Genomic DNA, 22,011 nt, shown 5'->3' with positions numbered 1-22,011 from the left:
GCGGCCGTTGTTCTCTCTGCATTAAATGGAGGCTGGACGGCGCAACTAGACCGCTACCCTCCTTCCTATGGACCCGGAAGTGATGGTCTCCTCAGCCTCACCCTCCGCAACAAAATCCCAGAATGGACGCGGCGGAACGGGACGGGCAACAAATGTAAATCACACAAGTATACTATCTTAAGCACCCCCTAAGAGCTAAAATTACTAGCCACAGTTAAAAAAAAGTTTATGGGGTTAAAAAGCAATTTTTGCACAAATTATACCAGCGCTCCCGCTTTAATACAGGCAAAAGCTGATTCGTTTTTAAAGCAGGTAGTATCTGTCGCTGCCACCGACAGACCTATTTCCACGATGCGGCCGCAGTCCTCCCCACGTTAAATAGAGGCAGGACGGCGCAACTATTGCCCACCATTAGCTGATTATATTGCTCCAACTTATCAGGAGCAGTTCTCCATTTCACTACAAACAGTGCTATTCCTGATTAATGGAAGACAGTAAATGTGATCGCCCTTCTGAAAAAGGCTATTGGAAACCCAGGAGTGCTTGCTAATGTCCGACCTGTTTCACTAATCCCTGTGGCTACTAAACGTTTAGAACATTTATAAATCATCAGCTTAATACATTTTTGGCTGACAATAAGCTGCTACTTTTGCACTTGACACACAGCACAGAGACAGCACTGTTATCAATCGCTGAAGCGATTAAGTTGAGTTTGGACGCTGGTCTCAATGTGGCATTGGTGCTGTTGGACCTTTCAGTAGCAATTGACATGGTGGGCCGCAGTATCTTGCTAAAGAGACTAAAACATTTAGGTGTGGCAGACACAGCCGTTGGTTGGTTGGGCTCATTTCTGAGGGACAGAGAGCAGGTTGTATAGATAAACAATTCTCTTCTAAAGTCAAACAGCTGAGATGGAGTGTGCATCAGGGTTCTGACCTGAACCTCACCCTTTTCAGCATTTATTTGTGTAAAAAATGTAAATCCAGTAATTGCATAGCACACAAATCACCCGAAGGAATATCTCGGCACTGGGGGCCATTGGGAAGATTAAGCAAGCTATTGCCCAAAGTCGATGGTGCTGGAGAGACTCCTGCTGTCGGAGCCAGGGATCGAACCATCCCCATAGTCCAGTGTCAGTTGCCCTGGCCTCGACGCCACACCTCTTCCCTATGTGTCCCCTGGCATACCTGGTGGAATCACTGGGCGTTAAGATTACATGGACAATACACAGCTCCGACTAACCTATGAATGAGACTCTGTCACAGCCAAATAAACTTTTGTACTCTGCCAAAAAGTGCTAATTGACAGGCTCATGAGGAGTAAACTTCAGTGTAACGCGGATACGACCATGATCCTGCTATTTGGGCCAGATGCTGTACCGGGATGGACAGATGCTTGGCCGAGTAAAGTTCCGCTGACTCTGCCCCCCACGGAGGTGGCTAGAAACCTGGGCGTTCAGTTCGACTCAAACCTATCTTTTAATGACCAGTTCTCATCAAAGGTGAAATTATGTCTGTGGAATCTCAGTCTGCTTAGGTCATTTTTGCACCTGATCCCTCAGGATGTACCGGTCACAGTGGTTAGGGCATTGATATTGTCACAGCTGGATTATGTCAATGTCCTGTGTTTGAGTGTCCCAGAAAACTTTATCCAGCATTTTCAGGTTGTTCAAAATATGGCAGTCTCCTTATTGTTCAAACTACGAAAGTATTCACCTGTTTCGCTTTTTCGGGAGAAGCTTTACTGGCTTCCAGTGCGTAAGAGAGTGATGTTGAAGCATTAAGTCTGACACACCAAGCTCTTCACAACAGGAGTCCGTCGTATTTGAACAAAAGTATTAAGGCTTACAGACCTGGGAGATAGCTGTGCTCCAGTGAGGCTGGGCTATTGACAGTACCCCTCTTTAAAATTCAGCATATAGGGGGTTCCTCCTTCATGGTCCTGGCCATGTGACTGTGGAATCAACTGCTGAGACATCTGAGACTAAATCATTGAGGTGGGCAGTTTCAAGAATGCATTGAGGACTTTGTATAGGTTTGTTCTCTGGTAGGCCTTGAATGCTGATGTTTAAGTGCTGGGGCACTTTTGGTGTAGGTGCATAATATATAAATAATCATTCATTCAATAGTAACATGTTTGATGCTTAATTAAAAAATGTGAAAGTGATGTGTTGAAACTGTGCTGTCATTTTCCATCTGTCCTATTTATGATAGCAAGTCATTTTAATCTAAAAATGTTGCTTTCAAGTGTTGGTGGTTTCCTGGAAGAACAAAGGTGAAATTATGAGATACCCAAATATGTGCCTTTGATAGACCTTAGCTCTGGTAGAAACAGCCACGTTTCAACAACCTTAGTATAACATAACCTAATTAATCTAAACTGTAATTTCAAACTGATAGGTCAGTGTAAGAAAGTGCCCTATTTTTGCATGGGTGCCCCCCTCTTTTTGCTAAATTGCTGATGTACTTTGACTGAGTATGCCCTGGGCTCCTGACAAACAGGTACGGAGGTCCTATGTTCTTTCCCCAAAACTGCATTGAAAACAAAACCCAATTGGCACTCTCTGGCCACAGGTCAGCCCTTGTAAATTGTATCACAGGTACCAAGGGCACTGTGGCCAGGTAAGGCCTCTAAGGGCTGCAGCACTTCTTGTGCCACCCTTAGAGGCCCTGTACATTTACACACATACACTGCCTTTGCAGAGTGTGTGTTTTGGTGCAGAGCACAGTGAAGAGTCGACATGGCACACATCCCTGTATGCCATGCCTACAACCCACTGCTCTGGCATTGATCAGCCGCCCCTCTAGCTGGGTGCACTATACCAGTGGTGAGGGTACAGGTGCATGAACCCTGTAGCCCTAAGGTATCTAAGCCAATTCTTAGACATTGTAAGTGCAGTAATGCCATTAAGAGTATATGGTGCTGGGAGTTTGTCATTACGAACTGCACATACCATAATGGCTCAACTGAAAACTGGGAAGTTTGGTATCAAACTTCTCAGGACATTAAACCCACACTGATGCCAGTTTGGGATTTAATGAAAAATGTACAGAGAGGGCATGTTAGGGATGCCCCCAGAAAAATTACCTAACACTAGTGTCCAGGCACCACCAGACATGTTTCTGGATCACTGGGATGAGAGCCTGCTGCTTTCGGGGGTCTGAATCAATGCGCATCCTGGGACAAGGTGCCATGCCTCCTCCCCCAGAATGGGCAGGGTCCACGAATGGGAAGCTTCAGAGGCTTGCCGCCTTTGTGAGCTTCCCCAGGCCTTTTGCTGCTTCCAGCAACTTGCCCCCACCGGTTCTGATCCCCACTTTGGGTGGGAGAATCGGCTGGAAAAACAAGTGAGGAAGGAATGTGTGCCCACCTTTGCCATCCCCACCCCTCAGGTGGGGAAGGCGAGGTGAGACACAACTTTCCATCCCTGACATCTTGCAGATGGTGGGACCAGCCAACCAGAGTGAGGCATATGCTCCCCTCCCCCTGGAGGGTGGCATAATAGGGGGTGTACCCACCCCAAGGAAGAGACCCATTGGTTCCAACCTTTACTTAGCTGTAACACCCCTTAATCTAGTATTTAGGGGCACCCATGAACCTTGCCTCCTCAGGCAAGAACCAACTAAGAAGAAAAGAAGAAGGACCAAAGAAGCCGTGCCAAAGCTAAGAAGAGGAGGACACCAACTGACTTGGCCCCAGCTCTACCGGCCTGTTCCCACCTCGAACCTGCAGAAGCGAAATCCTGGTGTGTCCCGCAGTCAGCAACCTCAAAACCCCCAAGGACCTTCCCTGCCGTCCACATAAAAGACTCTGTCTCCTGTGAGCACTGGATTTGCTCACCCACAGACTTTGGCTCTGGCCAAATCTGTGAGTCTACACCACTCTGCACCCGAAGCCCCAGGCCCGAGCTCGAGTGGCAGAACACCACGAGGAGGTCTGGCCAGCGATCCTGACTTGAGATCTGGTGAGCTCTGACCTGCCTCGACCCTCTCCAGGACACCTGCAGTCTCTTTCTGGAGGATCCCTCCTACCACGACTGGAGCTGGTAAGAAAACCTGATGCCTAAAGACACCACTGCACTGCTATTTTGCCATTTTCAAAAACAACCAAATATGGAATTTTAAATCAAAAAGTACTCTTTTTTATGTTTTTGCTGACCAGCATGGCTTTCAGGCACTCATAGTTGTTCAAGCCATATATATGAACATATTTTTATAGACTTCTGCAGCTTATGCTAGAAATGTTAGCACTTTTATGCATTTTTTATGGACTTATTAGTTGTTTGCATATTTGAGAAGTACATTTAGTATTTTAGGTATGTCGTCCAGTCGGATGAGGAGTGGGTGTTATGTTACATACAGGTACCCAGATATAGGCTCAGGTAGTAACCAAACATTTCACCTATATTTCCCCTTCCATTACGCTGCATAACGCTTCTTGGTACTAACCTTTTACCTAGTTACAGTACTGCTTAAATGACGTGGGGTTTTCTCCAAAAACAAGCCTCTTTCCTTATGCATGAGGATTCTTGGAATCTCAGCAGGACTACTATCTCTTGCATAATAACTATGTATAATGGTCATTCCTTCTGTCATCCTAGTACTACATTACACAGCAAGGTAGATTTTTTTTTTTAAATGATTTTTTTTTAAAGAGTTTTATATAGCGCTGGCTAGACCCGGAGGTATCAGAGCGTTTTACATGAGGTTCCACAATGTTACAAGGTTACATCAGTTACAAGTTACATTTGTTGCAAGAAAACATTTAAAGAGATTAGAAGACGAGATAAAAGGAGTGTGGAAGGGTAGGGGAGTAAGGTAGATGGGTAGGAGGAAGATACGGCGGAGAGACGAAGGAAAGTCTCCTAAAGTCCGGCTGGGTAGGTGATAGCCGAGGGGGAAGCCCACAGCCCATCTCCTCTATAGCTATCAAGGTAGCGCCACCGGGCATCAGCCAAACTGCTAGGTCTCAGCGGTCTTGATGGGTGAGCCGGATAGGGGATATGCTTGAGGACTGGTCGATGTCCAATAGTAGTAGCACAACATGGTAAAGGACCACTATGGGTCAAAGGGGGTCGCTGGTGTCTTGATGAGGGTACCACTTTGGGTATATAAACACCATATATTTCCTGATGCAAGGAGAGGATTAAAAAGACTTCCATGCTGACACACAGATGCAAGTCGCAGAGGTTCCTGCATGCAGATACTCAGGCTTGCAGTGGTCTGACATCCCTTGCGGGCTGTCCATCTCGAGACTAAGACGAAGTCCCACCGTCTTTCACTTCAGGTAATGGGGCTGGCTTCAACCTAGGGTATTCATGGCTCGACACCAACATACAGGCTTGCAGTGGTCTGACATCCCTTGCGGGCTGTCCATCTCGAGACCAAGACGGAGTCCCACAGTCTTTCACTTCAGGTAATGGGGCTGGCTTCAACCTAGGGGATTCATGGCTCGACACCTACATACATGCTAGGTGCATGTAGGTACATCTAGTTAGGGTTGTATCGTAGGAGTACGCATTATTACTGTCATGTGTTTATATTCATGCCTGTATTAATTCTTTTAGCACTATGGTAGGAATCTACCATCCTTTTACTCTTTTGGTGCTTATAATCATTTATATTTGTTTCAGTCTCATGGTTGTTTCAGCACACCTATTTTACACTAGAATGATCCTGGGTCATTAAATTCTAATTGAAAACATACTCACCGTTTATTCTGTGTATCTCTCTGAGACTAAGTGAGCACGAGTGACTGAGCGAAAATTAATGTACTTTTTCCACGATCCCCGATGGGACAGAGTTGTCATGTTTGATAGTTGCCAAGTACTATTTTCTCCTTGGTAAGAGGAATTTACAGTGACACTGTGAGCTAGCTGGTATACCGACGAACATACCCGGTGGGGATGTCTGGAATCAGTCTGGACACCAATCCCACAGTCTATGTTGTCTAAACATGCAGATCCTTTATAGTTTTATAGGAACTACACAACAGCACCCGAAGTCCCACAGCATTGGGTGGCCCAGCCAATGGTGTCCCAGCATCCCCAGGCATCCTAACTTACCTCTCCAACCAGTGGTCACCTCCAGAAGATCTCCGTTCCTGAGCCTGCAGTCTTTATCCAAACTGGAGAATCCCCATTGAAACCAACTGGGCACCTGATGCCAAAACAGCACCCTGAACCCAGCTGCCCATGCGCCACTGCAGGTGTACTTCGGGTCCTAACTCGGATCCCCCTTTGCCCTGAGCCTAACACCAGGAGCTTTGCTCCCACAACCCTGTGGCCTGCTGTAAGCAGCTACCAACGGAGGCCCTCTATCCCCCGTTGGATAACATTGGACCTCAGCACGCTGCACACGGCCTCCCTAGTGCCGCTGAGGGTGCTTTGAAAGTGCATCCTTGACCCTTGGGGAACCCTCGATCTAACCCCAGAAACTTAACCCCAAAGACCGAGTACTTACCTTTTAACCGATAACTTCCTTTCTCTCCATAGGAATACATGGACTGTTTTTCCTTGAAAAATATTCTAAGTGTGGAGTTGATTTGTATGAAAACCTGAACAATTACAACTATGCAAAATGATTTTACTTACCTTTTCTCTAGGAGATGTCCCAGTGTAATATCTAGGCAAATCATAATGAGTAGAAAAGTAACCTAAAAAGTAATCTAAAAAGGAATCTGAAAAGTAATTTCGACATTTTGACATACCTGTATTTCAATCAACTGCATTAGAACCTACATTCAATTGTAAAACGCTGCATACGTTTTTGCAAAGTATTTATTTTGCTTACCTGTGCCAGGCTTGGCTTGGTTCTAGAAATAAAATAACGTAATAATATTTTTATAGAAACACATTTGGTTTGAGTTCAGTCTTTGAGTGTGTGACTTCTTTGCTGTTTAAGTGTGTACAACAAATGCTTAACACTACCCTCTGAAAAAGCCTTTCTCCTCGCCCACACTACCACAAATAAAGAGTAAAGTGCTATCTACTTTTACCTCTGCCTACCTTTGGGGTTCCACTGGACTCTGTGCACACTATACCTCATTTTGATATAGCATATACAGAGCCAGCTTCCTACAGTCAGTGGCCGCAACAATTTAATATGGCAGTATTTGGATCCTGAATGACTGTGGGCCTAATTTACATGTTGGTGGAAAGGTCTACACCGTCACACTGGCCACGGAGTAACCTTTCCACCAACATAATGGTCTGCCTGCCTGATTTAAAATACGATGGACCTTTGCTGTTACAACATTGGAGACTAATCCATCTTCGCCAGGGCTACACCCCTCTGATGGCCCAAAGGAGCAAGGGCAGTCAGAGATGGACATTATGTTCACCCACTTAATTTAGATGGGAGGGCACACAGGTCGGTTTTCATTGTCTGTCACCACGAGGAAAACCCTGGCAGTAAAGGGGAGTGAAAATTGCAAAATTCACCCCTCACCCTGGCAGGTAACTCCCATTTCGAAGGGCGTTGTTTCTTTCGATTTTCAAAAACAATAACTCACTTTGGGCTTTTGTTTTTGCAAAATAAAAAAAACCTGAAAGTTTGGTGTACTGCCCTTTCTTGTTGACTGAGTGTCCGCCAAACTTTCAATGCATTTCCAGCAACTGCTCTGATGATGGATCCTGGAAATGCGAGATATGTCCTCTGGTGAATCAGACATATCTAAATATTGCGGGTGGAGTATTACTGACATGGTTGTCGTAAAGTACTCCTCCATGCCAATTGATAAAACTCCTTTTGCCAATATATAAATCGAGACCTATGTATTCAGAACCCTTATGCACTCTGTGCCTATTGATAATTTTTAAGGTGATCGACCTAGGAGTATGTGCTCACCTGGCCAAGGAAACTGTGCTTAAAGGAAAGCATGCTCAAAGCTCTGAGCCAGCTCTTGGCCTATTACTTAACTATAATCATAGATCCATCAATCAATTACATTTATACAGCGCAGAGCAGCTTCAAAAGCAGTGTCCAGGCGCTAGCAGAAAAGCTGAAAACTTCTGTAGGGAAGCGGAGGACAATTAGCACTAAACTTCCTTAAAGAGTAAAGACTTTAGCTTCTCTTTAAAGATGGACTCAGAGAGGGCTAAATGTAAGCTAATAGAAAGTGAGTTCCAAAGTTTAGCAGTAAAGAAGGTGAAGAATCTGTTGCCTATTCTAGCTTGAAGAATTGTTTGAACTTGAAGCAGCGTGACCTACATTGAGGGTAAGGTTTAAGTCTTTTCCTAAGGTAAACAAGTGCTTAGAAGGCTAAGGCTCTAAACACAAAAGTGAGCAATGGATGTGTTTGACTACTGGCAGCCAGTATAGGCATTTCAAATGAGGAGAAATTGATTGCTGAAGTGAAATTTTCAAGATCTGTCTTGCTGCAGCATTCTGCACAATCTGTAGCCTTTGAATCAAAAATGCCCGAGGCCCAAATAAAGACTATTAGCATACTCCAATTTAGAAGTTACAACCGCGTGAACTATCGTTTAATATTCATTAACCTAAAGCAGCATGTTTTTTGCAATTTAAGTATCGTGAAACACACAGCAGAAAAAACCTGAACTTGGGTTGGAAGGAAAGATTAGACTCGTATATTTTTCCCAAGTTTCTAGCCGAAGAAGCAGGGGTCAGAAAAGGGCTGAGTACATCTGGCCACCAACTGCATGGTTCAGACAGGCACTTAGCCCCAAAGAAGAGAAATGTTGGTTAATAGGAGTTTAATTTAGGTAATTTGAGCTCATCCACCCCGGCCTTCCATGATGATATTGCATAAATGTTGAGAGAGCCTCATGTTTATGTTCATGAAAGAATATGAGAAGTTGGGTGTCATCTGCATATGATATTACTTGAATGACCCAGTATTTGATTAACTTGGCCAGAAGTTCCAGGGATGAATTAAATAGAGTAGGCTTCAAGGCTGAGCCTTGTGGAACTCCATAACCAAGTAATTTCGAAGTAGATGTAAATTAAAGGAGATACATGACCCGAAATCTGCCGTCAATGAAGGATATCAGTCAGGCATAAGCCTGAACTTGACCTTAGATTTAGTTTTTCTCTCTACACAGTCATATGATAAGAGATAACCAGGGCAACTAATAATTACATGAAAAGGAATGATGGTTTATTGTATAATCATTATTATTGCGTAATCACAGACTTATCCTGAATAGAATGTTCTTTGGTTTCTAGAACGTTCTCAGGTTTTTTGAAAATCGGATCCTTTGTTATTTAAACAATATAATTGCTCCTCTAGATTAGTGCTCCCGTGCTAGGGTGCTTTCATAGTAAATCTTCTTGTTTCTTCCCAATGGAAACCAGCAATAATCCAAATACATAGGTTATCAACAGTCACAATGATTCCTTGCGCATCGTCCAATTAGACATTGCACTCCCTGATAAACGAGCCTTTACAATTACTAATGCACCAGTCTTTGCGATCACAAATGTGCAAGCCTCATTGCCTATTCAGACTCAGAAGCGGAAATTACTTATTGGCTAGGACTAAATGCTCAAGGAAGCCGGTTCAAGGCTAAAAATAAATGCACATCAATGTTCTTATCACTTAAGCAAACTCGTGTTTTTCCTTGTCGCGCAGTTGTAGAGATGTCTTAGAGAGGGACATGGGCATCCGCAGAAATTTTTCCAGGGGGGGGTGATAACCTGGCAAATGAAGGGGCGTGGCTAATGTTAATCAATAGTGGCGGGGCTAAAATGGCAGACAATCAGGATCGGGTAATGCTCAGGCCAAGCTGAGAAAAAAAGTGGTGAATTCTGCATTTGAAACTGGACAACAATTAGAGCACACATATGAACCCTAATATCACACCCTGCCCCCTTAAAACTCATACATTCCCTAATCCCCGAAATGAGCCCCCTGGCACCCCAAAACCCATAACCCATACCCGCCCTGACCCCTAAAATTGTCCCCCTGGTACCCCAAAACCCATACCCGCCCTGAACCCTAAAATGTCCCCCCTTGCAACCCAAAACCCATACCCACCCTGAACCCTAAAATTATCCCCTGGTACCACAAAACCCATGCCCACCCTGAACCCTAAAATTACCCATGCCCCCCCAAAACCCATATCCACCCTGAACCCTAACATTTCCCCTAGCACCCCAAACCCCATACTCGCCCTGAACCCTCAAATTATCCCTGGCACCACAAAACTCATACCCACCTTGAACCCTAAAATTATCCCTGCCACCCCAAAACCCATACCTACCCTAAACCCTAAAATTACCCCACTGGCATGCCAAAAGCTGAACACTATGGGGCAGATTTACAAGCCCCTGCGCCACTTTTGCGTCACTATTGACATGGGAAAAGTGTCGCAAAAGTGGCCCAAGGGGCTTGTAAATCTACCCCTACAAGCTTACACTACATTCGCATATTCGGAGGGGACTGTCCTCCTTAAGGTTTCCATGCATGTAGGTCTAAAACACTGCAACCTCGATATGCAGCCAGTAGGTAATGCTGGTGATGCTGCAGAATGCATTAAAGTTACTGGAACTTACTTAAAAACTGCTGCCTTCTCTTGTGATACTATTCGGTGGTGTCGGGCTGATCAGCAGCACTGTTGTCCTGGCATCCAGCCCCTCCCGAAGGTCTCACCTTCTAGATAGGTGTCGGTCAAATGTCTCCTGGATTCTCCTTGCCTGGGCCTCCTCTGCTTCTTCGTCTGTGCCCTTGGATGCAAAAAGAGACAGATCCATGGCCCTGTTCCCCATTTATCTGGTGAGCAGCGCCATGGATGTGTATTCCATACAAGTGCACAGACAGCAGGGAGAAAGGGATGGCAGTGCAGGTGACGCTTTCCTTTGTAAAGTCCTTCCTGCTGGCGTCATAGCCCATGGTTTGCTGTCTGTGCACTTGTATAGATACACACCTATACAAGTGCACAGACAGCAAACCCTGTGCTATGATGCCAGCAGAAATTCCTATACAAAAGAAAAGCGTCACCATCCCTTTCCCCTTTGCTGTGCACATCTTCCCACTCCCACGCCATGACCAGGCAGCTAGAAGTGGTGATTTGTCATTCCGAGGGGTGTGAATGTTATAAGAATGTGTGTGCCCTGCTGAGACAGCTTCCCGGCACACCACACACACACAGCCGCACCCAAGTACTTCACACAGGTCTTTAAAAGACCATTTACTTGGTAATGAGGCTTTGTTGTGTTTTCACCCCTACTTAGAGACCCTGCATCTCCACTCTGCACATGGCTTTGGCTGGATGAATTAGCCCCCCTCCCGAAATTTGAGGGAGAGGAGTTGACGTGAGGTTTAAAAGAGGGGTGAACAAGGGATTGAAGACACTGAGTGGTGACCGTGATGGGGCAGACATTTAATGCAGTTGCCTTTCCATGGTGTCTGAAAGTTTTTTTCAGGAAGTTGGGTCGACGAGCTGATCGGGTTATTTTCTTCCTTCATGTGGTGGTGATGAGTGGGTTGCAGGGCGCCTGCACTTGTCGCCTCTGTCATTGGTAGCCCCCTCCATCTGAACGCCAAGGATCACCACCCCCCCAACCACCGGCACCTGAAGGGGTCGCTGTGATGCCTAGAGTGACCAACTGGCATGGGTGCAAATTCAGGAGAGTGAGTGTAAAAATTCAGGACAAAGGGTCAAAATTCAGGACAAAAATTCAAGACAGGAGGTCAAAATTCAGGACAAAAGGTAAGGTTTAAAGACACATCAGAGAAGGTTGCGCAATAGTATATAAGTAAGTAAATAGACAACCACTAAAGTAAAAGTGAAAATAAGGTTTATATTAGATTGAGACAATTGTGCACTTCATGGTTGGTCAGTATACGCGCAGCTTTAAGCAAATGTGCAGGTCTTTTTATGGTAACAAAACCGGCCCCACCTTTCCAGCTCCCAGAGAAAACGCCTGATGCCTGTTCCGGCCAGTCTGGCCTTGATACCACCCTCCAATGGCTCCCCTCATCTTCACATAGACCCTCTCTCATGTGTATTTCATTTATTGTATAGTGCTACTCATCCCAAATATGTGGGGCAGAGTTTTGGAGTGCGTTACAACACACATATCATATAGAGACAATCACTCATATAAATGAGAAAGTCAATATATAGGAAATGTTGCTTAAGATAATGGGGCTTACAATGTGTAATCATACTTTCATCCATCATTCAGTCTTTCACGATTCATTCTGTCCTTCCATATGTGTACCGATCCATGTCCATATTCATCTATTTACAAACCTATCTATCACGTTTCCTTCCATCCATCTGTACACTCATCCATCCACTCTTCTACACATCCATCCATTAACTCATCCATCCAGCCATTCACCTGTTCAGTCATCCATTTACACATCCCCTTCCTCTTTCAATTCCCCTTTCACTTAGCCATCCATCCTTCCATCCACCCATCCATCCATCTACTCATCCACTCATGAATCCATCCATTGAACCTATCATTCATCTATTCTTTCTCTCATCCATCCACCCTTTCACTCCTTCACTCATCTATCCATCCTTTTGTCCATCTACCCGCCCTTTCACTCACTCATCCAGCCTTACATCCACCCTTTCACTCATCCGTCCATCCATTCACCCTTTCACTTATCAATTCATTAATCCACCCTTTCACTTATCAATTCATCAATCCATCCATCATTTCACTCATCCATCCACCCATTCACTCGCCCGTCATCCACCCTTTCACTCATCCATCCATCCATCCATCATTTCACTCATCTATCCAGCCATCCATCCATCCAGTCATCCCTTAACTTACTTACTCACTCACCTTTTCACATTAATTATGAGACCCATCAAGGACTCCACCCTCGCTGTAGTTCCTAAAGTAAGGGGTGGGGTGGAGCAGGGTTCACTATGCCCCTGCACATAGGCAATCTGAAAAAGTGGAAGGCATGAGTCATGCATGATGCGCAGGGCCTTGACGTGGGGCGACTGTGACATGGTGTTGTTTCCAGAGCTTTAAGTGGGATGAGAAAACTAGGGGGTCTCTTCAAAAGGGTGTTTGATGTAAAAAAATGCGTGCCTTAAAACACATAAGCTAAAATTCTGTGCTTAACATAATGTGCCGCCTGACTGGTATTTTTGTTGCTTCTGTCATTGCATCCAGATATATAATACAAGTAACGTTACACTTAGAACAAGTAACGTTACACCTACAACAAGCCAGAACTATTGGCTTTGTCAATGGTTGTTAGTTGAAAAAAATAAAAAAGCAGCAACCATGGTTGCTGTACTAAAACTATAATCCTTTCCTTTCAACTTCTTTCACCGCCTTCCTTTGGCTAAGTGGATTCTCACCTAGCAGCAGCATGGGCGTTTTTGCACTTTCATGTGACAGAATGCCCTGCCCTGGACCGAGGCTGGATGAGGCCACCACATGCTGTGCCAGCCCAGACTGACCCATTGTCATTCTGTATGGGGCAATCAGCCCCACGCAGAATGATAATAGGCGGGGTGGGGCTGCTCTTGTGCTCAGAGGAGTGCGAGGCGCCCCATCAGGGAGCTGAGGCATTTTGCAGGGGAACAGCTCTGTTCCCTGCAATGCTTAAAAGCCTCGGCGTCAGGCCTCACTCCTGGATGCATTTGTAGAGATGGGCTTGCGCAGGGGGGGCAAGGAGAGGCGCTCCAAGGGGGGGCAAGCGCCCCTCCTTGCCCCCCCCTGCGGACGCCCATGGAGTGGGAAACACATCTACAGTGATCAATAAAGCACGACCATGTTTCCTGGCAGGAAAGTTCAAGTCAACACATCGTGCAAGAGCGTGTTCTATCAAAAGCCATCACTTATCTGCCTTCAGTGATCGCAGGGGCAGAGCTGCCTGCCCAGGAGAAGCCTGCGCGAAGGCTCGGATGATTTAGCTATGCAGAAAGACCTGCGGTGGTCTTTTTCTGATCTCGGCTCGGGTCTGCAGGACGCCAAACCGGAACTCCTCAGCGTGCAGATGAACCTGCAATAATCCACATGCGGCTGAGGGTGTGGCTGTATTTAAAGGAATGGCACGTAAGCAGGACATGCGTTTACCACGTGGTCTGGAACGTGCTAAAACTTAACAAGCATTGGCAAAGTCAATAGGTCTGGCCTATGCAAGAACTATTGGCTTTGTCAGACCTATTGGCTTTGTCAATATGTTTTAGCCGTGTTATACACCAGAGTAGCTGCTGTTCACGATGGATAAAAGTTAGGGGCGTGGAAGAGAGTGGAGTGTCATAAAATAGAGCAGAGTTAAGTGTTATGGAGTGGCGTTGAGAGTTGGGGAGTGGCGTAGAGCAGTGTAGCATAGAGTGAGTGTTGTGGAGTGAAGTGAAGTGGGGTGGCATGGAATGGCATAGAGAGTCGTGGAGTGGCCTAGAATGATGTAGCATAGAGTGAGTGGTGTGGAGTGAAGTGAAGTGCAGTGTCATGGAGTGGCAAAGAGAGTCGTGGAGTGGCGTAGAGTGGTGTAGTATGGAGTGAGTGCTGTGGAGTGAAGTGAAGTGAAGTGGAGTGTCATGGAGTGGCATAGAACGGAGGAGCATAGAGTGCTGTAGCATAGAGTGAGTGCTGTGGAGTGAAGTGAAGTGGGGTGGCATGGAATGGCATAGAGAGTCGTGGAGTGGCCTAGAATGATGTAGCATAGAGTGAGTGGTGTGGAGTGAAGTGAAGTGCAGTGTCATGGAGTGGCAAAGAGAGTCGTGGAGTGGCGTAGAGTGGTGTAGTATGGAGTGAGTGCTGTGGAGTGAAGTGAAGTGAAGTGGAGTGTCATGGAGTGGCATAGAACGGAGGAGCATAGAGTGCTGTAGCATTGAGTGAGTGCTGTGGAGTGGAGTGAAATGAAGTGGGGTGTCATGGAGTGGCATAGAGAGTCGTGGATTGGCATTGAGTGATGTAGCATAGAGTGAGTGTTGTGGAGTGAAGTGAAGTGGGGTGGCATGGAGTGGCGTAGAGAGTCGTGGAGTGGCCTAGAATGATGTAGCATAGAGTGAGTGGTGTGGAGTGAAGTTAAGAGAGGAGTGCCACGGATTTACATAGAGAGTAGTGGATGACCTGCAGCAGGTTTCCTGGTGCAGGAAAAATGTAAACCATCCCGATTCGGACACAGAGCATTTTCAGTACAGAAGCCTGTGCCATCCCGTACTAAGGGCACTGCTGAAATCACCTGTCCTTAGGCAGTCAGGAAATCCCTTAAAACTTGGTTATTTACTGGCTAGGGCCTGGGCTGCCGAAGTCTGTCTGCTGATGGGGTGGGGGTGTACAGCCAGCAGAGGTTACGGGGTCATGCTGAGCACAGACAAGAAGGGATCACAGCATCAGAGCTGGACCCGCAAATAGCACCAGGTCGGCTGCGAGGCCTCTCTGTTAATGCCGTCATGGGGAGAGTGGGGGGGGCTGGGCCAGGAGGGTTGTAGCATCTCTGCTGATGCTCTTTGAACTGGTGTGGGGGGTGCATGAGAGGACTGGGCTGTCGCGGCCTCTCTGCTGATATTGTCTGAAGGCGGCATAGGAGCGGGGTGCAGGAGAGGGTTGGGCTGTCGAGGCCTCTCTGCAGATGCTGTCTGAAGGCGGGGTGGGGGCAGAAAAGGGGTGGGCTGTTGAGGCCTCTCTGTTGATGCTGTCCGGAGGTGAGGGGCAGATGAGGGATGAGCTGCAAGGCCTCTCTGCTGATGCTTTCCGAAGGTGGGGTGGGGGGTAGAAGAGGGCTGGTCAGCGAGGCCTCTCTTCTGATGCTCTCCGAAGGCGGGGTGGGGGGTAGAAGAGGACTGGGCAGCGAGGCCTCTCTGCTGATGCTCTCCGAAGGCGGGGTAGGGGTAGAAGAGGGCTGGGCAGCGAGGCCTCTCTGCTGATGCTCTCCGAAGGCGGGGTAGGGGGTAGAAGAGGGCTGGGCAGCGAGGCCTCTCTGCTGATGCTCTCCAAAGGCGGGGTGGTGGGTAGAAGAGGGCTGGGCTATTGAGGTCTGTATGCTGATACTTTCTGTGGAGAGACAGGATGGGCCGGGCTACTACGGCCTCTCGGCTGATGCCATCTGGGAGTGGGAGGCTTGCTCCGGACTGTTGTGGCCTCTCTGTGGGCCGACTGACACGTCCCCGCAGGGGATCCTCATAAGTGGGCGGCCCCCTTAGTACCACAAGATGGCACACGGGGCAGCCCAGTGTTCCGCGACCCCTTCCGGGTCCCGTCGTCACTTCCGGCCGTGTTGGGGTGGGGGAGAGGTATAAATCCTCCCCCGCCCACCTGCCGGCCTCTTTGTCCTGTCGCCGTTGGGTGCCCTCTGGTCTCTCCGTCCAGAGACCTGGTCTGGCGTCAGTGTGTTGTTTTTCTCCGGTCTTCGGGTGGTCTCGCTTGCGGTGAGTCATCCCCTTTCAGGGATGGGTTCTGATTGCTTTGTTTTCGGGCGAGAGGACTGTGGGGGTGCAGAGGCATAGTCGCGTGCGCTATGACCCTGCCACGGCCTTGGTAATGTTTGGGGCATGTGGGGGTCGCACGAGTAGATCCACGCTCTTTGCATTGTGGTTTTCGCTCCTTGGAGAGGCCGTGGGACCGCTGGAGGTGAAAATGATTTTCTGCTTCTGGCAGAGTTCGGGGGGGGAGGGCCGTCGCGGGACATCTGCCCTTGTGTCGGCTCCACGTGCGTGAGGAGCAGAGGCAGGCGGTTCCTGTGGTTTTGGACGTGAATTCTTGGGACGCTTTTGTTCCTCGCGAAATGAAATATGTAAACATTTGGGAGGTACAAATTTAAGAGTCGCTAGATGCCTGCTTGTAAAGTTCACGTTTGACTAATAAGAGCGGATGTAGCTCAGTGGTAGAGCGCATACTTTGCATGTAGGAGACCCCGGGTTCGATCCCTGGCATCTGCAGGAGACTCTGTTCTGTATCTTGTCTTTTCAACGGCAACAAATCGAAGGCTAATTTAATTATGTTCAGAGCAACGGTGACCAACTAAACCATTAAGCTGACAGAAACAGCACTAAATGGTCTGCCTAATTTGCCTTTAATAGCAAACATATTACGAGAACTGCTACGTTAAGTGCAAGCATTGTTGTTCGCCATGTATTATGTTTAGGGGCCCTTATTTATTTATGTTGTGAAGCTACATTGTGTGTTAGTGCTTGAAGTTGGGTAACATGTAAGGGAAGGAACACATCTAACCCCCTCCCCCCCCAAATGGAACAAGCGGTTTGGCTAACTTGGGGGGTATGCCGGTTGAGGCACATAGCGTTTGGGGGGCCCTGGGCCCCAACCACCAGTAGCTCTTGGATATTGGCATGCGTTTAAGGGACAGGGCGGTTGAGGTCTTGGGTTGTACGAGGAAGAGAATCGGGGTAATGAGCACCGCTGATAGCGGCTGGCATACCGTGAGAGATGAATGTAGTTCAACAGAGGCGCTTGCCACTCCTATCCTTGGGGCGAGTTCGCGATTTACACCATCTTGGGATGCTGTACATGTCCCCTTTTAGGTCAGTGCAGAGAGTGTCTACTTATGCTCAGGTAAGTGTCCCAAGGTCTTTCGGTTTAGTTCGCGCCTTCCGAACTAGGAGTCAACGGTTTGTAAATGTCGGTATTCTCCTGTGCCTGTTGGTATTAACAACCGTTACACATGTAAGCGCGCCAAGACTATTGGTCGTGCTCGTGCTATATATCTCTCATTTTCGAAGCTGATTAGAGGCCCGAGTTCCAAGGAGGCACACAGATGGGCTGTGTCGGGTACGTGTAAGCCCACGTTTTCATTGACGAGTGGGTGTGATGGTCAGGAGGCTATTAGTAGGACACGAGGAGGAGTAAAATTTTTGGTGGTACCCGCAGATAGTGCAGCGAGGTGCCGGTTAAGCTGTTTTATGTTGGGTCTAAGGGCTTGACCAACATGCGGCTCTAGTATTGCTTGGCTTTGCGGTCGACTGTGTTTCACGTAGGCTTTTCTGGATTTGGCTCTGGAGATCTGGCAACGACGCTGTATTTCCCTAGCACAGCACATGGGGCCCGGATTCTTTTAAAATGGCGCCCACGCAAGGGGGTCATACATCCCCCATAACCCCCCCACACCCCCCGCCCCGGCAGGGTCACGACCCGGAGAAGGGAGCAGCACACCCCGTTTCCATTGGAGGCTCACAAAAGGGCTTTTTGGCCCGCTTTCATTTACAGGAGCATATCCGTCCTCGGTCGTCGCTTTTATGGTTTTATTTGCTGCTATGTCCGGGTAGCACCGTGGTTTGTGCCCCTGCTATCTCGCGGGGAATTGGGTTTCTAATTCACTTCATGAAGCATGCTGACTTGTTTTCGGCCGATAGATCTTGCGGGCAGAGCAGTCGAGTTAAAGGCACGTTATCTTTTCCTGCTGCACGCGCGTGTTCATTATGGCGGGTTCACCATTGAGTGGTAAAAGCATTTCGGCATCGTTACGAGCAGAATCAGGTTAGGCATGTCCGTGCCGGGACAGAGGGTGGTCGACTTGCAGGCGAGCACGCATTGTACCTTAATGGCGCAACGATCGGCCACACACCACGTAGGGCATGGCTAATAAGTGCAACAAACATCTCAGCTTTCTCCCGGTGTAACCTTTCACAATGTTCACTTTTATGCTTGTGTTCATGTGTAATGTGATGATGTTTGGAGTTTTCACATTTGGGTTTTCCGTAATTAAGTGGGACTAGCTTTCTGTGCACATTTAGTTTGAGTTCCATTTGCCTCGCCGGTAGTTTTGCAGCACTTAATTGGAGCAGATGGTTTTCTAGCGCTAGGCACGGTCGCAGGCACTTATGAATGTGGCCTCATGGTGGTGTGGTTTGTTCTATTTCTTTGCATGATTCGAGAAATTGAGCGCAAGGTCGTTGTTTTCAGTGCACATTGTATTATTCTAGTGCCTACTCCTAGAAGTCTACGGTCTGTTGCCTTGATGCATCACTCTTTCTTCGGGGGCAAGTTGTAATATCACTATGCGACGGAAGGTTTGGCTTGGCCTGTCCTCTTGAGTTTTATTATGCCTTTATTTAGCACGGACGTTAACAGAAGGTGTCAGGGGCTCCACATTAGGGACAGAACTGGTACATGGGAGCACTTTAAGTAAGCACCTTACAACATCTTAAACTAGTTACATGGAGCAAAGTGACATACGTGGGCAAAGAATACAAGAAGTAGCTATCGGCGCTTTGCAGGAGGAAAAAGTGACATGAGTGCGAGTTTCTTAAGCGTATATTGTTCAAGTAGATGTATAGGCTGCATTACATGGCAGAAGTCTAACACAAGAACAAAAGTTACGTAAGCAATGGTGGCACTGGTGCAAGTACAGGAAACAAGCACGATGTAAGAGGTAGCAAACAGTGTGACACAAGATAAAGGTGACGTGTGCATGTTACAAAAGAGTATCAAATATAGGTAGAAGGATATTACTGCAGGCAATGGCAAACACCCAAACCAAAAGTCACTGGGAAGATACTTCCATAGTCAAGGTGATTAGAACTCTCCTATATTGGGGTCTCCCTTCTCATCTGAGAAGGCACAAATTGATTTTGGAAGTGTCTTTAAGGGAGGAGAACTTTGAGGTCAGCCTGAAGGCCTGGGATGAGGAAGGTTCCTGGGTAGAATGGTTAGGGGACGAGTTAGATGTGATTCTATATCATACACATTAGTGCTACGGTCATCATCTGACTTAGCATATGAATAATTGACTTAGTTTCAAGACACGATAATACACTACTGCCTCTGTCGCTACGCAAGGGTTGGTCCCTCCCTACTCCTTCCAAGAATGTAATATGGACAAACTAGTTCTCGTAAACTTACAAACAGGCTTGACCTTGGTAACATGGGGGGCATTGTTGGCCCCTGCCTCATTGCAGAGAATATATATTGGTATGTGAGGGGGGGCAGGGCTGCTAATGGATGTTTAATGTCTCATATGCAGGAACCGCGCTGTAGAACCGCATGACCCACATAGGGGGCCACCTGAACTATCTACAGGTATAAGGGTAAGGCACACTGGGGGGGCAGTGAGCTGGTGTCTGGGACACCCAGGTCCTCCCCAGGAGTCAGGACTGTCCCTATTGTGGGGCACGCAGGTTACACCCCATGGAAGGACAACATTGGTAGTCAACTGTTGAAGCTGACCAGAGCAGGTAGTTCCTGTGCAATAAAGGGATGTTTTCTCTTTTAAAACAACTGATGAGTCTGGGCAATTTGTATTTACTAGGAAAGTAATTGGGGGTTCGCTCGGTAAGCAATGGCAGACTGTGGACAAATCTTGCATCCCCTGTGTCAAAATTGAAATGCTTTTCTTTTAAACAAATGGCGTGTCCTCAACATGAATTTGTATACTGCAGAGGAGAGGCTCAATCCCACTTTCTCCTGACTTAATAAGACCCAGCATTTACACAATTTTGTTATGCGTTCAGGCCAGGTAGTTACTGCCTCCGGGATAGCAATTTATTTAATTACCTTGGCCCAGATGCACCTGGGAGCCTCACAACGTTGGCTGGACAAGAGATTATCGCTCTATAGTATTATGGGGCATGTCCATTTGACATGTACTAGAGGTTAGTACATGTAGACAGTTGGCTAATTTTCTCAAGCATATGTTACTAGCAGGCGATGCTTTGCATACACTTGATAGTCCTCATAGGGGTGCAGTTACGCTACGGAGTACAGCTGGCAGAGTTGTGTTAACAAGCTTTGGATTGCTCCAATCAGCTATTGCTGAACCCTGTTGTTGCTGTGCGAAAATATACCTGGACACAATATAATACAAAAGTACATCTTTCCTGTCATAGCAATCCACCTGTGTCACACAAGGGGGAGGGGCCCTTACCTTTTGCCCGCCTAGTGTTGCGGGGTACACACTTGTCACCTGGTAACTTCTAACCCCACAAGGTGAGAGAGTCTGCCTGGACTTCCGTGAGTGCGGCTAGGGCCCACCACTGCTATTATCAGCAGCAAGTTCACCGGCGTTCTATTTCACAGGGTGGTTGGTTCTGGTGCGTGGCACCGTCCCTCAATTGTCACTACAGAGCACTGTCTGGCTTTCAGAGAAGACCGCTTCTACAGCCACGGGGTAAGTCAAGATCTTCGGTGACTATTGCCTTGGTTTTATTGGTTTGCGTAAATTCTGGTGCCCAGAATAGCTAGACACTTGTGGCACCTCGGCCAGATAGGGTTGTGTCTTAGCAAGAGTGCCTGCGATCGAGCTTGCTGGGTTTCACTGGTAGGGCCCGGATGTGGGCAGGTATGACCACAGTCTTAAAATGAACTGCTGGGTTTCACAGGCAGTGGAGGGGCCCTTGGCTAGGTGCACTAGTAATAGTTCGGCCTGAGTCACATTTAGTTAGTCGTTATTCATGATCTAAGGTGGGGAGATCCTAGGCAGTATCTCCACGCCGGGAAGTACACAGTGACAAAATAGTATGGCCCAAGTTTCCCAACTTGATATATACATTCGTCAATAGCCGCCTTGGGTCAAACGAGTGCCTATTCGGGGTGACTGGCCAAGAAACAGACATTACTATTTCCCGGCACGGTGTACTAGAAGGGAGTTTGCGTAAGAAGGTCCTAATTTACTTTATACGCATGATGGAGACAATTAGTGACATGCCTAGAGGTAAGCCTTGTGTTGTAGGGACGGGATGCCAAGGGAGGTAGCTTGGTCGGCCTACACAGGCAGGTGATTTCCGCAGGGGGCTTAGCTAAGCTTGCGGCCAGGCAGGAGCTTGCACAACCAAGGTGATTACATTAGGAGCAAGCACGCAACAAGTGATGGATTTTCAAGTCCATTCAAGGCAGACATTATCACCTGCACAAAGGCCAGGGAGCTAGGCAGTGGTGGTAGCTGCCAGCTAAATTGTGGGTTGCGGTGCAAGAACCTGAGGAGACAGTGGGGTCAACATAAACGGGCTACAATGATGGAAGAAGTTTGTTTTGGCGGTCCGACTGCCCAAAAAGGGTCAAGTGTGTTGCGTTCATGTGTGTCCCTCTTTTATACGACAAAGACACATGGACACCCGCTCTATGTCTCTTCTCCCAGGGCAGGTTAGTCCCTAAGGTGGGAAATGGCCTT

The 22,011-nt window shown here is 47.4% G+C and overlaps 1 non-coding gene across 1 annotated transcript; it reads left to right on the top strand.

The window, feature by feature from the left end:
• Positions 1 to 16,759: 16,759 nt before the first annotated feature.
• Positions 16,760 to 16,831, top strand: TRNAA-UGC (transfer RNA alanine (anticodon UGC)). The gene has a single exon. It is a non-coding gene; the product is annotated as a tRNA-Ala (tRNA).
• The last annotated feature ends 5,180 nt before the right edge of the window (positions 16,832 to 22,011 follow it).

Source organism: Lissotriton helveticus, chromosome 4_1, assembly GCF_964261635.1.
Source record: "Lissotriton helveticus chromosome 4_1, aLisHel1.1, whole genome shotgun sequence".
Taxonomy (NCBI): domain Eukaryota; kingdom Metazoa; phylum Chordata; class Amphibia; order Caudata; family Salamandridae; genus Lissotriton; species Lissotriton helveticus.
This window is presented reverse-complemented; position numbering and strand designations above follow the sequence as displayed.